General features: G+C 43.0%; 1 protein-coding gene and 1 long non-coding RNA gene across 3 annotated transcripts in view; one reads left to right on the top strand and one right to left on the bottom strand.

Annotated features, from left to right (window-relative positions):
• CNKSR3 (CNKSR family member 3) overlaps positions 1 to 14,814 on the bottom strand; it is a 1,181,575-nt gene that overhangs the window by 454,709 nt on the left and 712,052 nt on the right. The gene's annotated exons all lie outside the window — the stretch shown is intronic.
• The window catches only part of LOC138467604 (uncharacterized), a 142,808-nt gene that overhangs the window by 59,647 nt on the left and 68,347 nt on the right, over positions 1 to 14,814 (top strand). For both annotated transcript variants that reach the window (XR_011268121.1, XR_011268120.1), the window contains exon 4: positions 13,086 to 13,280. This is a non-coding gene — a long non-coding RNA (uncharacterized lncRNA). The remainder of the gene's footprint in view (positions 1 to 13,085; positions 13,281 to 14,814) is intronic.

Raw genomic sequence — 14,814 nt, 5'->3', positions numbered from 1 at the left:
CTGGAAGTTACTTCTCTGGATCTAATGGTTAGTCTCCTTTTGATTAATTTATATTGGAACAAGGGCATCTCTGCACTTGAGCCGTTTCTGCAAAGGCTAACGGATACGCTTCTTTCTTGGAGATCTCTGCACCCTAGGGGGAAATTGATTCTGGCTGGTGATCTTAACTCTGATTGCTCTATCTCTTCTGAATCCAAATATGATGATTTGGGATTGGCTATGGAGGATGACTCTCGCCTAGGCCTGAAATTTGTACGGGGTCGTCTTTGGAATTTTGCTTTGGATTCGGTTGGTCTAATTTGTCTCAATGGCTATTATGATGCCACTAACTCACCTTGTCCTACATGGCGGAGATCCCTGTCAACATCTACTTTAGACTATGTCTTTGTAGATCATTCTCTGACTCCTCTTTCGTCCGAAGTTGAGGCCTTTTTCAACCCATGGAGTGACCATGGTATTCTGCGGGTTTCATTTCTCTGTCCTTTCCCATGAAGTTCCTGCCCGCTGGGGGGCCTTGCCATCTACAAACTGTGGGTCAAGGGACAGGGGTACGCTGGTCACCTACAAATATCAGTTTACTTAACCGTAAACTGATCTCTTCTTTTAACAATACCTCTTTCTCTTGGAAATTAGCAGTTTTCAATACAGTCCACTTTGACAGTTTTCTTAATGCTCTTCATAGCAGTATACACGGCCTGCTTAGGAAGGGTGTTTTCAAAAAATCTCATCCTCATAGATTCGATCAAGAGCTGGCTAATGAAAAGGCCCACACTCGGAAACTTATTAGAGGTGTACAAGCTCTAGACACTGAGTGGGATGATAAAAAAATAAAAATTAAAGTCATCTGCCAAAAATATAAAAATTACTGTAAGTCAAGAAAAGCTACTGTGCTACAAAACGATGCGGAGCATATGCTTTCAGTACTTATAAAACGAGACCTGAGGTCATTCTGGGTCATTTTGTCTAGCCTAGATGATGTGGCAGAGGCCAACCAGTTGAATGCTATCCCAGAGGTTCAATGGGTAGAGCATTACACTGAATCGTTTGATTCAGGGGGAGAGGGATTATAATTTTGTCTTTCGGGGAAGTATGTGTTAAAGGATTCCTGGAAGCCTGTAATTGATTTTGAGACAGTATTTGGACTTATTTCTAAAGCTAAGAAATCTAGGGCCCCGGGGCCTAATAGCCTAACTAACAACACATTCAAAGCTGAACCAGAACTCTGGGCCAACCTCCTCTCCCTACTTTGCCAAGACGTTGTTAATTCTGGGAATGTACCCATTAGCTGGCAGACCGCTCACATTGTTCTCATTTTTAAGAGAGGTCTACGTTCTTTGGTCAAAAATTACAGACCTATCTCTCTTATCGATGCGGACTGCAAGCTTTTTGCTTCTATGCTTCTTTCCCATCTTAACGTCTGGATCAAGAAAAATCATATTCCCCCGAAACAATAAACAGGTTTCAGGGTGGGCCATTCAACTAATCTTAACGGCCTCATCATTACTGCCTTACAAAGTTCTACCTGGGGTAAATATGACGGTTCTCTCTATGTTGCTTCAATCGATTTGTCAAATGCTTTCGATTTGGTAATTAGGTCAAGACTCTGGGAAAAGTTAACCAAATGGGGTATTCCGGCTGGTCTTCTAACTCTTATCATTGCAATGTATGAGAACTTGGGGGTCCATATTAGGATCGATTTGGCAGGAACTCTTTCCAGAAGGATAAGGACCCGTATTGGGGTGAGACAGGGTTGCTCTTTAGCTCCCCTTCTCTTTATCCTTTATATGGCAGATGTGGGTGATTTTTTGGGAAATATAGGCATGGTGAGTGCTAAATTGGCGGATCTCAGGCTCTCATGGTTGGCATATGCCGATGATTTTCTTCTTTTTGATCACACCAAAGTTGGTTTGCAGAGGCTCATCTGCAAATTTGAAGAATATGCCATTCTTAATGGGCTGAAGATTAACCCGAGCAAAACCCGAACCATGGTCCTTTCAAAGGGGAGAAAAGGGAATGACAAAGTATGGAAAATAGTTGGTGAAAATATCATCAGAGCACATAAAATCATCTATCTGGGATTTCTTATTCTGGCCCAACCATCGGCGATTGAACTTAGACGATTTCTCAGACACAAACTGCTCCCGCTCATCTCCCAATCCATAAGACTAGACAACAAATATTGCATGTTCTCTCTCAAACCTGTAGTAGATTTTTTTAAGGGTAAGGTCACCTCAAAGCTACTTTATGGAATGGAACTTCACTATTCTGCACTTTTGACTTTCTGGGACTCTCTCGAGGGTATCTATTGGAGGAAAATTTTGAAAATGCTGAATACTATTCCAATAATGGCCATAAGATATGAACTAGGGCTAGTTTCACTGCGAGCCAGGATTCTTTGGAGAGTCCTTACTCTTTTTTCAGCTTTGCTCTCTCCTAAACCTGATACCCTCTATGTTGATGTGGGTCAAACGATTCTCTCCCAGGGACCTTTGAATCGTAATCTATATCTCAATGCATTCAGTGATCTCTGTGACAAGACCCTGTCAGATATTTCCACTGATAGGGAAACCTTGTTAACGAATCCCAATAAGGTGAAGGAGTGTCTATTAAGTCATGACTGGAGCAATACAATTGAAAAACTGCATTCCTATCCCTCTCTCAGTGACCTACAATTTGATCATAAGAAAAGAGGCCTGTTGTCTTTTATTTTGACTCAATTCCCTAATCGATATTACCGTTCGCTGCTCCTCAAACTTAGATGGAATCTCCTTCACACCAAGGAAGTCCTACATAAAAGGAAGGAGTTCCTTGATTTAGATCCTACTTGTCGCTTCTGTAAAACTTTGTGGGTGATTGAGTCCTCACGGCATCTCTTTCTAAAATGCACTGCTTTGATAAGTCTGAGGGACAAATATCTAGCTAGATTTAACACAATGGGTCAATTGGGGGCTGATAACATTATCTGGTCACAGTGTCTTGCTATTACTAATATTAAGGATGGACTTGCTGTGGCGGGCTTTATTAAAGCTCTAGATTTGTACGCCCCCATTTCATGATTATGCCTATCTATGTGAAATGTTCAACTTCTGTTACTTCTCTGGTATAAGCTGTCTTTTAGTTATTTGAAGATGTATTGTGTATTGTGTATTTTATATTTCAAATTACTATGCTGAATTGTAATTGCACTGAATCTTTTAAAATGTGTCCCTTACTATCTGGAAATTGGATCTATGTTTTTAATGTATTAACTTAAAAAAAAACTGTTTGTATACATGAAATTTAGATGTAATTAATGTTTTCCTCTTAACTTTTTATGTAAAGGTTTCTTTTGTAAACCATATACAATTTAAAAAAAAAAAAAAAAAAAATGGGTGATGTGAATACAAGTTATCTTCCTACCAATACACTAAACGTACAGTCAGTTACGGCAATTGGTTGTTTTCAGTTTTAGAAAATGGTATTACCTTGTAACCTAGGGCCCAATTCATGGAATTTTTTGCATGGTTCAAATTGACTTTGCACTGCTCAAAAGTGAGTCATTGCAAAGTTCATTTTGTACTGCAAAAAAAATGTACACTGACTTTGCCCTGCAAAAAATACACTTTGCACAGTTCCATGAATCAGGGTTTGTGTCAGCAGTGCAAAGTCGCTTTGGACCGTGCAAAAAAATTCCATGAATCGGGCCCTTAGTCTATATCTGTGGACTTGAAATACTACATTTTAAGAAAAAAGATGTGACTCACCGGGCATGCAGTCGCTGCCCGGTGGCACTGCATGAAAGTGAGACAAAATCCAGTGAGCCCAGTGTGGCCGCTCTCTCTGTTCACCCTCCCAGTGTGATCCGCCCCTTCCGGAACCTGTGATGAACATACCTCAATGTACAAAAGAGACATGCAATTGCGAATTCACACATGTGAGCAGCAGGGGAGTCTGCCGGCTTATTAAATATTATTTCGATAGAGTTGACACTCCACCATGTGCATCGCTCATTCATAGCCGGTAACATATATCAGTGGGTTGAGCGCTCGCTGCTGCGATCTGAGCGTGATCTGCAGGTCGCAGGTTCGAATCCCGGCAAGGCCAACTCAGCCTTTCATCCTTCTGAGGTCGATAAATGAGGTCGACGGAAAATACATTGCTATTTGGGAAAAGCTGCCGCCATACTGAGTCAGTACTTCCCGTATGACTTTTCAGAGTTGGTAGTCCAACAGAGCGGCTCACCCATCATGATGTGTGAGATGTTTGATCCTCTGCAAAGGCGATTCTAAAATATATCGCAGGATGCCCGGCTTCACAAACATGGTGGAAAAGATTGTTATGTTATAATTTGTTTTATGTGATAGTATTTCACATTGTGCAAATAGCTTGCCACTTATGTGAAATGTTAAGCAATGGGCGGTATTGAGATGTTCAATATTTTTTTTTACCTATTATGTTTTGGCATCTTCATAACGCAATACATTGCTAGAGGGTAACCGTCTGGAGCACCAACTATTCACCTCGGCATCCTCTGCTCCCTACCTGTACCCTCCTGGGTGTGTTGCCTCAGTACAGCGTTCCATTAGTTGTAGGCTAGGTTTGCACATTATAAATCTCCTTCATACAAAGATGGCTGCTGAAAAAACACTGCAACAGGAGGTGAGAGTACACACTACACAGTTATCATACACATTTTCTTTAAAACATATGCAGTTATAGAAGTACTTGATTATGAAACTAACAAGCACTTCAAAAATACCTTGCATTTATCATAGAAAGATGAGATATGCTGTTGAGACCTATGAGCAGCCGGAAGGAAACTCCACACACTAGGATATGCACTTTGGGCAGAGTCGGGCAGTGTTTAACTTGATCAGATGTTGTAAAGGGGCTCAGCAGTAGGGAACATTTCTAACAGCATGTGCACTATTATAAGAATAATGCACTTTATGGAAGTGCTATGTAAGTGCAGCAGTCTGCAGGTACTCAGGAGAAGGACTTGCAATTCATCAACCAGCCTGGAAAATAACGGCCACAAGATTCAATGAGCTGCTCTCTTGCTCACTGCCTTCCTGGGGGCGTGAAGCTTAAAAAGCCCCAGGTGCGCAAAGTGCTACATAAGTATAGCAATTTACAGGTACTCAGGAAAAGGACTTGCAATTCATTGCGCAGCCAGGAAAATGACTGGCACGAAATTCAACAAGTCGCTCTCTTACTTGCTGCCTCCCTGGGGACATGGAGCTTAAAAAGCCCCAGGCGCAAGAAGCATGCACGAAGTGCTTCAGAAGTGTAGCAATCGGCAGGTACTTAGGAGAAGAACTTGCAATTCATTGAGCAGCCGGGAAAATGACTGGCCCACAATTCAATGAGCCACTCTCTTGCTCGTCACATTCCTGGGTGTGTGGAAATTAAGAAAGTCCCAGGTGCGCTAAGCGTGCTTGGAGTGCTACGGAAGTGTAGCAGTCTGCAGACAGCAGCAGAAGATGAACATTGGAGGAAGGGACTGCATGTACCGAGGAAGGTGGTAAAGCAGCTTTGTGTGATATATTTCGAACAATACTACACTGAGCTTGCATCCAACTAGAAATGGCATATAATCTGTGAAATAAAAACAGTTGCCAAAAACTCGAAGAAAAATCAGAATAAAAATGGCAAAATGACAAGGAACAAAAGTAAACCTCCAGCTGCTAGCGCTGCGACAAACATATAAGAATTGCTACTTTTTTGGAACCAATAACTTCAAAAACAGTGGAAGAAACAAGTGGTGGTGACATCAATAACATTAACTCACCCCTGACACAAACAAACCTCTTCCCTGGAGCTGTGATTGACAATAACTCACTACTCGATCTTTGCTATAGTTTGCAAAGTGGAACAAAGTAATACCTCTCCCATGCCACATACCAATCTACTTTGCATGGCCTGTGATATGATGGAAGCAGAGCTGAGTAATTTGAGCACCTCCCCCAACCTGATATATGAAAACTTTGACAAAACAGAGATGTCTAACCTACAAACATCTATCCCGAAATTGGGAACAATAGGTCTAGAAAACACCTGGACTTGATAATTCTCCACATAAAGAGCGTGGCTGAGGCCTGTCTCTGAATGCACAGTATTCAGCGTGACCACTTTGCCATAATAGGGTGAATTGAGGGACTTTTCTACAATATCAATTCTTTAATGCAAAGAGCCCCAACCGACAAACAGAGTGTAAACAAGCAGCTAGAAGTAACAAAGGCTGGGATGGGCGACACAGTGCTCGAGTATCAGGGCAATAAATCCGCTAGCGCTGGAGAGGAAGACTTGTTAATAGACCACAACAACGAGGTGGGCGTGGACACCACATGCATTCTAATATTAAACAGCACAATGCAAGGTGGAGATGAGCCCGGTGAGGGATGTGACTTGGGGAATTGTAGACACTACAAGAAAAAGAAGGAAGAGCAAAAAGTAAAAGAAACCAAAAATGGGGAAAACTAAGAAAGAAGCATAAACAAGTATACACTAGTGACATAACACATGAGGAAGACTTAGCAGTACTAGAAAGAGCCCTCGTTTGTCTCATGTTACATTTTGACAAGTAGACACGCCCCCTATTTCCGGTCTTAATCCTGTCCCCTTTTGATAAGCTTTGATATAAACTTAATATAAATGTCAGGAATGGCACTCTGTCAAGCGTGGCACAGGGCACCCCGGTAGGGTTTGGGTGGCTGTGCTGAAGTAAGGTAGCAGATAAGCACACACAGAAGGAAGTTCAACAAGAAAGAAGAGTAGGAAACTGTAGCTGGGAGCCAAATGGGGCAAAAGATACAAAGGTACAAACAAACTGGATTCCCTCTTGGGGTGTATGCTGAAATGGGAAAGAGTGTTCCACGAATCATAGGAAAATCCAGCCTTCTGCACAGATTGCTATAACAGAGGCCCACGCTGTATGCTCATGGCTGGGAACAACAGCAGTGGGTGTCTGTAACACTGAAAACGCGACAAGGGAAGGGGCAGAGGTTGCCTGCCGGAAACCAACGGGCAAGCTCTGTACAAAGGGATTACATAAGACACATGAGAAGACAAGAACAGAAATATCCAGTGAAAAGGAAGTCAATGAGCAATCTAGCAGAAGGAAATGAAGGAAAGACAGTTAGACAGAAGTAGATAACTTAAGGTGGAGTACAGAGGACTCAAGGAAGAGAACAAGGGAGCAGCAGTCAGGAAAACAGAAGGGCTGCAAAGTAGGAAGCAGGTCTGCAGTCAAGAGTGGCACTAGGTGCAGGCAAACTGTAGTGGACTGCGGAGGACTGTAGTAGGCTGCAAGGCAGGGAGTCCAGAAGAACAGGACAGAGAGAGATTAGTAGTAGGCGACAGAGAGCCCAAAAGAATAGGGCTGCGAGGTAGGGAGCCCAGAGGAGCAGGGCTGTAGGCAGCTAAGTGTAAAACAGGCTGTAAGGCAGAGGAGTGTAGCAAGCCTCAAAGCAGGGAGCCCAGAGGACAAGGGCTGTAGGCAGCAAAGGGAGCAGGCTGCATGGAAGGAGCCCAGAGGACAAGGGCTGTAGGCAGCAAAGAGGTGCAGGCTGCAGGGCAGGGAGCCCAGAGGACAAGGACTCTAGGCAGCCGGAATGAGGCAGGCTGCAAGGCAAGGAGCCCAGAAGAGCAGGGCAGCAGGGAGTGAGCCCAGAGGAGCAGGGCCGCTGACTGTAGAGGGCTGCAGAGGATGGTAGTAGGCTGCAAGGCAGGAAGCCCAGAGGACAAGGGTTGTAGGTAGAAGGCAGCGGAGCGTGATCGGCTGCAAGGCAGGGAGCCCAGAAGAGCAGGGCAGCAGGGAGTGAGCCCAAAGGAGCAGGTCCACTGACTGTAGAGGGCTGCAGAGGACTGTAGACAGGTGCATTATGGTAAATGTAGTTAATTGAATAAAATAAGAAAGAACCAAAGTTGAGCAAATGGAAATAAAAGACCAAGGCGTGAAAAGGATGTCATGCCTGCGCCATGGGCGCATACATTGGCGATCAAAATGGACAAATTGTTATTCATTTGTCTACAGAAAACTCTTGGATCAACCGCTATTCACTATTTGGACTTTGTTTCCCATTTGCAAGACTTTGGTGCTTTTTTATTTTTCCCAGAAAACTACACTTACCATAATGCACTTGGCTATAACCATCTATTCCTGGCTATTCCTATTTTTCTTCATCAGAACTACAATCCCCAGAAGCCCTAGGGATTTGCTCTGCTTCCACCAGCTCAGGAACAGAGAGGGAGGTGGCCGATTGTCTGCAGGTGTGCTGAGCCAGGTGCAACCAATTAGCCTGCCTCTGTGCTGGGCTGGGCAGTATAAAGGCTGCTGCCTGCGAGAGCTCAGTCTCTTGCATTGAGAGTCCTTCCGGCACCTTTTTGCTTCGAGCTTCAAACTTTGTATGCTGTTTCCTGCTTTCACCTGCTCTTTGTTCCAGTGCCCTGGTGGGCTCCTGCCTTGCAGTCTGCTACACCCTGCTGCCTACAGCCCTAGCCTTTTGGGCTCCCTGCCTCAGCCCTGCTCCTCTGGGCGTCCTGCCTTGCAGTCTGCTACACCCTGCTGCCTACAGCCCTAGCCTTTTGGGCTCCCTGCCTCAGCCCTGCTCCTCTGGGCGTCCTGCCTTGCAGTCTGCTACACCCTGCTGCCTACAGCCCTAGCCTTTTGGGCTCCCTGCCTCAGCCCTGCTCTTCCCAGCTCCTGCCTTGCAGCTGATCACGCTCTGCTGCCTTCCAGCCTCCGCCCTTGCCCTGCCGGGCTCTCCACATTGCAGCCGATCACGCTCTGCTGCCTTCCAGCCTCCGCCCTTGCCCTGCCGGGCTCTCTACATTGCAGCCGATCACGCTCTGCTGCCTTCCAGCCTCCGCCCTTGCCTTGCCGGGCTCTCTACATTGCAGCTGATCACGCTCTGCTGCTTTCCAGCCTCAGCCCTTGTCCTCTGGGCTCCCTGCTCTGAAGCCTGCCTCACTCCGGCTGCCTACAGCCCTTGTCCTCTGGGCTCCCTGCTCTGCAGCCTGCCTCACTCCGGCTGCCTACAGCCCTTGTCCTCTGGGCTCCCTGCTCTGCAGCCTGCCTCACTCCGGCTGCCTACAGCCCTTGTCCTCTGGGCTTCCTACTTTGCAGCTTATCACGCTCCGCTGCCTACTACCTACCTTTTTCCGCTGGGTTCTCGGCCTAGCAGCCCTCTACAGTCCTCTGCAACCTTCTACGGTCAGCGGCCCTGCCCCTCAGGGCTCACTCCTTGCTGCCCGACCCTTCTGGGTTCCTTGCCGTGCAGCTTGCTTTACTCTGCTGCCCTAAGCCCTTTCCCTCTGGGCTCTCTATCTTACAGCCCTGCTCCTGTGGGCGTGCTCATTGCTTTCCTGCTCCTCTGAGCTCTCAACCTTGTTCCGTACTGTTACTGTCCTCTGCTATCCAATCCTGTTACACGACTTTCCCTTCTGCTAGTTTTCTATCAACCTCCTTTTCCTGGATTTGTCTGTAAGTATATTCTCTTGTACTGTTTGTAGACCCTTTTGTACAGAGCTTGTCTGTTGGTTCCCATCAGTCAACCTCTGCCCCTTCCCTTGTCTTGTTTCTACATTACAGACACCCATAGCTGCTGTTCCAAGCCATGAGCAAACAGCGTGGGCCTCTGTTATAGCAAACTGTGCAGAAGGCTAGAGTATTTCCTAAGGTTCGTGGAATACTCTTTTCCTATATCTGCATACACCCCAAGAGGGAATTCATTCTGTACCTTTTTCCTTGCTACTCTTGCCTACTCTTCGTTCTCTTTCCTTTCTGCTGTGTGTGTACTTATCTGTCCACTTTATTTTGGCACAACCACCCAAACCCTTTCTGGGTGTCCTGTGCCACTCTTAATAGAGTGCCATCCTTGACAAAGGAGTTGTTCAAGGAGTATTAGGAGGATAAATGAGTACCAAGTAGTCCATGATGGTTGCCAATGCGTTTGCCAGCGGCGTGGGCATGACAATAAATTTGATATAAAAATAATACAAAAAATGTTTGATATCAATTGTATATCAAATATATATTTTATAGGAAGTGTTTTCTAATTTATATTAGTTTTGATATAAGTGAATATACATTTTATATAATAGCTATATAAAGATAGGAGCAGCGCTCGTTGATGTTGCTCGGTCGAGTGCCAAGAGCAAAGTGAGCTCTGAAGATTAGGACTGTGAATCTAGGGTTTTGCAGACTGATGCGTTGATAACATCACAGTGGCATCCGCCCCAGAGTGATAGGAAGCAGATATACATTTTATATCGAATTGATAAGCCCTCCCAAAGTTTTTGATAGCAATTTTATTGAACCCCAATAATTTCTATATAAACTTTATAGGAAACAGAAAATATCAAACAAATTTGAACTCTTTTTGATATGAACATGTATATAACAATATATATATATATATATAAAAAGCAATATAACAAATCTTATTTTTGGATATACAATTATATATAAAAATATAAAAAATAATATTTTTGATATAGAAATGTATATACAAATATATTTTAAAAATCATATTTTTACATAGACATGTATGTACAAATGAATATTCTATTTGGTATATAATATTGATTAACATTTTTATATAAACTTCCCTGAAAATGTTGATATAACTTTTTTTATATACATTTTGATATACAAATGTATACCAATCTTATATGAACTGGCTTTGATAAAGAGTGTAAAAAATGAAAAATAGATTACTTTATAAGTAAAGTGTGCTTCCCAGAGCCCGTACAAAAGTCAAACTATTGTTTCTAAGGGGTCTGCAGCATCTCGTGCGATGCATACATGTGACCCTCTGTGACCAACCAAAGAGCTGTGAATCAACATTACAGGTGGGGTTTATATCTCCTACAAGGCCTGGGGAATCCTAAGAATGTGCTGACACACAGAGCAGCATTCTATCCACATCTGCAGAAAGCACAGATGGGCTTTATATTTAGCTCACCGGGATACAGTGTGTTTGTGTCAGCTGTATTAACAAAACCACTCATGTAAATACAAGCAAACAATACATTTACCAATTAAAACCAATGGTAGTAAGCAGGGCAAATTTTAATTTATGACTGAAGGCCGGCATAGGAAGCATCTGCAGGCTGAACTTTAGCTATTGCAATATGGATACAGGAAGCTAACTATTCACAATCTAGAGTGACTCTCACTAATTGTTGCCGAGTATGCAGGAAATAGAATGCTGTGCTTCTGTTGATAAGAAAAATGACAGTGGCTCCAGGAAGCATCTGCAGAGGTGAGGTTATTTTTAGATGTTGCTATAACACATAGGAAGCAGTATACATGCAATAGAATGCTGTGTTTCGTTGATAAGAAATCAATTTCTGTAAACTAAACAGAAAAACATAAATCTGTGCATTGTTGATAATGAAACAACATTGAGCTTTCACCCCTTAAAAGAAGTCTCTGACTCCAGCAGAGCTACTGTTGACCACAGTGTCGGAGCCGTGGATTGTTGCACCCAGGCGGACACCAGCTAATTGATCTGGAACACTTGATTGCAACTCTGAGAGTACCTTGCTTCTCGGCTGGATTTGACCCTGGGTCTGTGGACTCTGGGGGAACCCCTGCAGAGCCTTTTAATTGGCAGCTGGGCGTGCAGTTTATTCAGAGTTTTATTTCAACAACAGCAAAAAGGTGAGTTTGGGGGGTATTGCAATACTTTAATGTATTGTTTTTGTATTTTGCTAACCTTTCTGACTCATGCCATGAGACAGGCTCTTTCTGAGACAGGCTGTGCATTTTTAACTAAACAACTGTGTGCTTTTATTGACATGTTTGAAAATGTATAGTTTACTTAGAATGCTCTGTGGTTGCTCTGTGGTTGTGCATGTTGGCTAGGATAGTGCACAGATGTCGGTAGCACCGGATTCTATCTGTGTGTGTCTGTGTGTGTGTTTTTGAGATTTTGACAACGCTTTGGAAGAAGTTGAAAATGTATAAAGGGTTTTGTAAGTGTTTAGTGTTTATAGCACCACTACACAATCAATCAGACATTCACACAATCAATCAGACACTCACACAATCAATCAGACACTCACACAATCAATCAGACACTCATACAATCAATCAGAATCTCACACAATCAATCAGACACCCACACAATCAGACACTTATACAATCAATCAGACACTCACTCACTCAATCAGACACTTCAGTATTAAAGCTTCGCCTCCACCTTTTTATCCGTTCCAATTATTAAATTAAACATTTAATAAACCCTGATTGCACTTTTGGGGCACTTGTCTTTTTTTGATGTAGCATATTTGCACGCACACAATGCAGTGTTTTAGCTTCACAGTGCCGATAAAGTTGATGAAATATTCTTAGTGTGCAATGTGTTGCTAATATTTGAGTATTTGAGTTTTCGCCAAAGATCGCACATGCTGGGCAAAAGGTAGACTTGCGATTTATTGGAACAAAGTACTAGAGTTGATGACATTTTTAAGGGTGGTGAGTGCCAGGGTGTTTTACCAGGCTTGTGATGTTTGGGGGTGTGGAAAACTTGGCCTCTGTGGCAGTGCATGTTTTAGATTGTGCCGGATTCGTTTTGTACGTCCAAGTAGGCAGTACATTTTATTTTATTCTGTATGTAGTGTGGCACAAAAAATGTGTCTATGCTCTGTTTACAACGGAAGAGCATAGTGTTGCCCTGCATCTTTACATGTGAAAACTGCACTGTCTGCTTTAAAATAAAAGTGTGAGGTAGAAGTGTGGCAGGACTTTAAAAAATAAGGTTCTAACTTTTGCAATGTTCTGTGCAATCTTGACAATGTGTGCAGCATGAAGGCCCTATTTTGGCAGATCAGGCACTGTGGGTCTCAAATTATTGCCAAAGATCACACCTTTGATGAAGTGGTGTTGCCAAGATTCTTCTATATAAACAGATTGAAATTTCAATTTCTTAGGGGCCCTGTACCTGTTAGTTACATTGGATTTAATATGTTGACGCTGACATTGCAACATGCTGTGCGGTGCGACAGTTGCAATATTGTTGGTGAATATTGTAAGGTGCTAATGCTCAATGTGTAAAAGATGCTTTGTTCTCAATCTATATTTTTTATTGTATTTTTAGTGACATTACGTACACCAACAGATGGATGGCACAGCCGGCAGAGTCTCTGTATGTGGATTGTGGCAACCAACAACCGGAAGCTGTTGGATTTATGGCGAATGATTCAACTAACACAAGTCACAGCTGGTTTAGGGGCCCAAAGATGAGGGGGTCAGCCACAGTTTCAGAATTATCTATGGTGGCGCTTTAACACAGGTAAACGGATGAGCCATTTCAAAGATGCAGATTGTTTTATTTTTATTTTTCAATAGAGCTCAGTAATCGGCATCGCTGGGATGTCTCAGCTTATGGATGAAGGTCCAAGGAACCACCACGGATTTCGCTGCTCTGTTGAAACAAGGGGTTATACATTTGGGACAGCACCACAACCAGGGCTCAATCATGGAAAGCTATAGATAGTGGTATTGAACCCCAACCGGCGTTGCTGAAGTATGTCAGATGACACAACAGTTTTTAAGTGTGAAGCATTGTCCTGTAGGTTTCAACCCCCTCACTTTTTCACAGCACCTCTGCCATCTCTACCGTTAAATCATCTAGGTCACACAGGCATTGTACCCATCCTAACTGACTGTCTGAGAGCTGGGTGTTTGAATATTTAAGTTTATTCTTCGTCGCATTAAAACATTTGCTCACTACATTGACCTGATTGTGCACAGTCTTTTGTTCCTTTCTTTATTAAATATGTCCTTCTATATAAATACAATATTTTGTTCAAAATCATAAAATGGGCTGAATCTTTATTACGGGTTCTGTTTTATTATGTATAATAACACTCATTGATGGTTGATTTTTAAAAGGTTATTCCATTCGGAGGTGTAATGCTAGGATGTGCTAGGGGCCAGCAATCTGATATGGGGTAGAGAAACAGTTTCTATGTTTTTAATCGCATGTTGTAAGTTAAGACACAGAGTAGAATTCTGTTGCTTTTCCAGATATTGGCTTTTTTTTATATTTACAGCTGATGCTACAAGCTCTTAATAGCCTTCCATACCTGTCAATGTCCCTTTTGTCTGAATATGTTTCCAACAACTTTATGCCCGAGCATGTTCGTCCATAATAGCTGAACATAAAGACACAAATAAAGCAAAACATTTTATGCTGATTTCATACACAGTAGTTTGGGTTATCAGATGTTGAACGACGATCCGGCCGGCTAGAAAATGCATGGTAGCTGCCACCACATGGCATGTTCCTGCTGCACTTTAATTGTTAAAAAGTCAACCTTTCTGGAATTTTAGGGGCTCAATAATCTCGCTAGGCTGCAAACTAAGTTAAGAACTCTAAACTTGTGCAAGTATGAACACGTGAAAATTGGTGCATTTTGTGCAGACTGTTGCTGAGAGATAACTTGTTCTCATGGCATAGTGACACGGTCACACGTTTGGGGCAGGAGGCTTAGGTTAAATGAAATAACGCATAGTAATTATACATTTACAGCGTATACGTATAACACTTAGGATGTCTGAGCTATGGGTGTTGGGCATGTACACAATGAGAGCCAGGACTTTGTATTCTAAACCTTTCCAGCCAAGGAAAGCAAACACAATAAAATATATCTTAATCTTCCAAGCTCAGATGCAAAACCTTGAGCTGGCCGAATGAGTACAGGGGTCCTGGTCATGTTGACAAACTTTGTAAAGGTAGGGAGAGTGTTGTGCAAAAAACCGAAATGAACACTAACTTACAGTATTACTGTATACAACTCTTTTAGCACGGACTATAGGGTGAC

Source organism: Ambystoma mexicanum, chromosome 4q, assembly GCF_040938575.1.
Source record: "Ambystoma mexicanum isolate Mex_15411 chromosome 4q, UKY_AmexF1_1, whole genome shotgun sequence".
NCBI classification, from domain to species: domain Eukaryota; kingdom Metazoa; phylum Chordata; class Amphibia; order Caudata; family Ambystomatidae; genus Ambystoma; species Ambystoma mexicanum.
The sequence above is the reverse complement of the archived record's forward strand: the minus strand, read 5'-3'. Positions and strand labels throughout refer to the sequence as shown.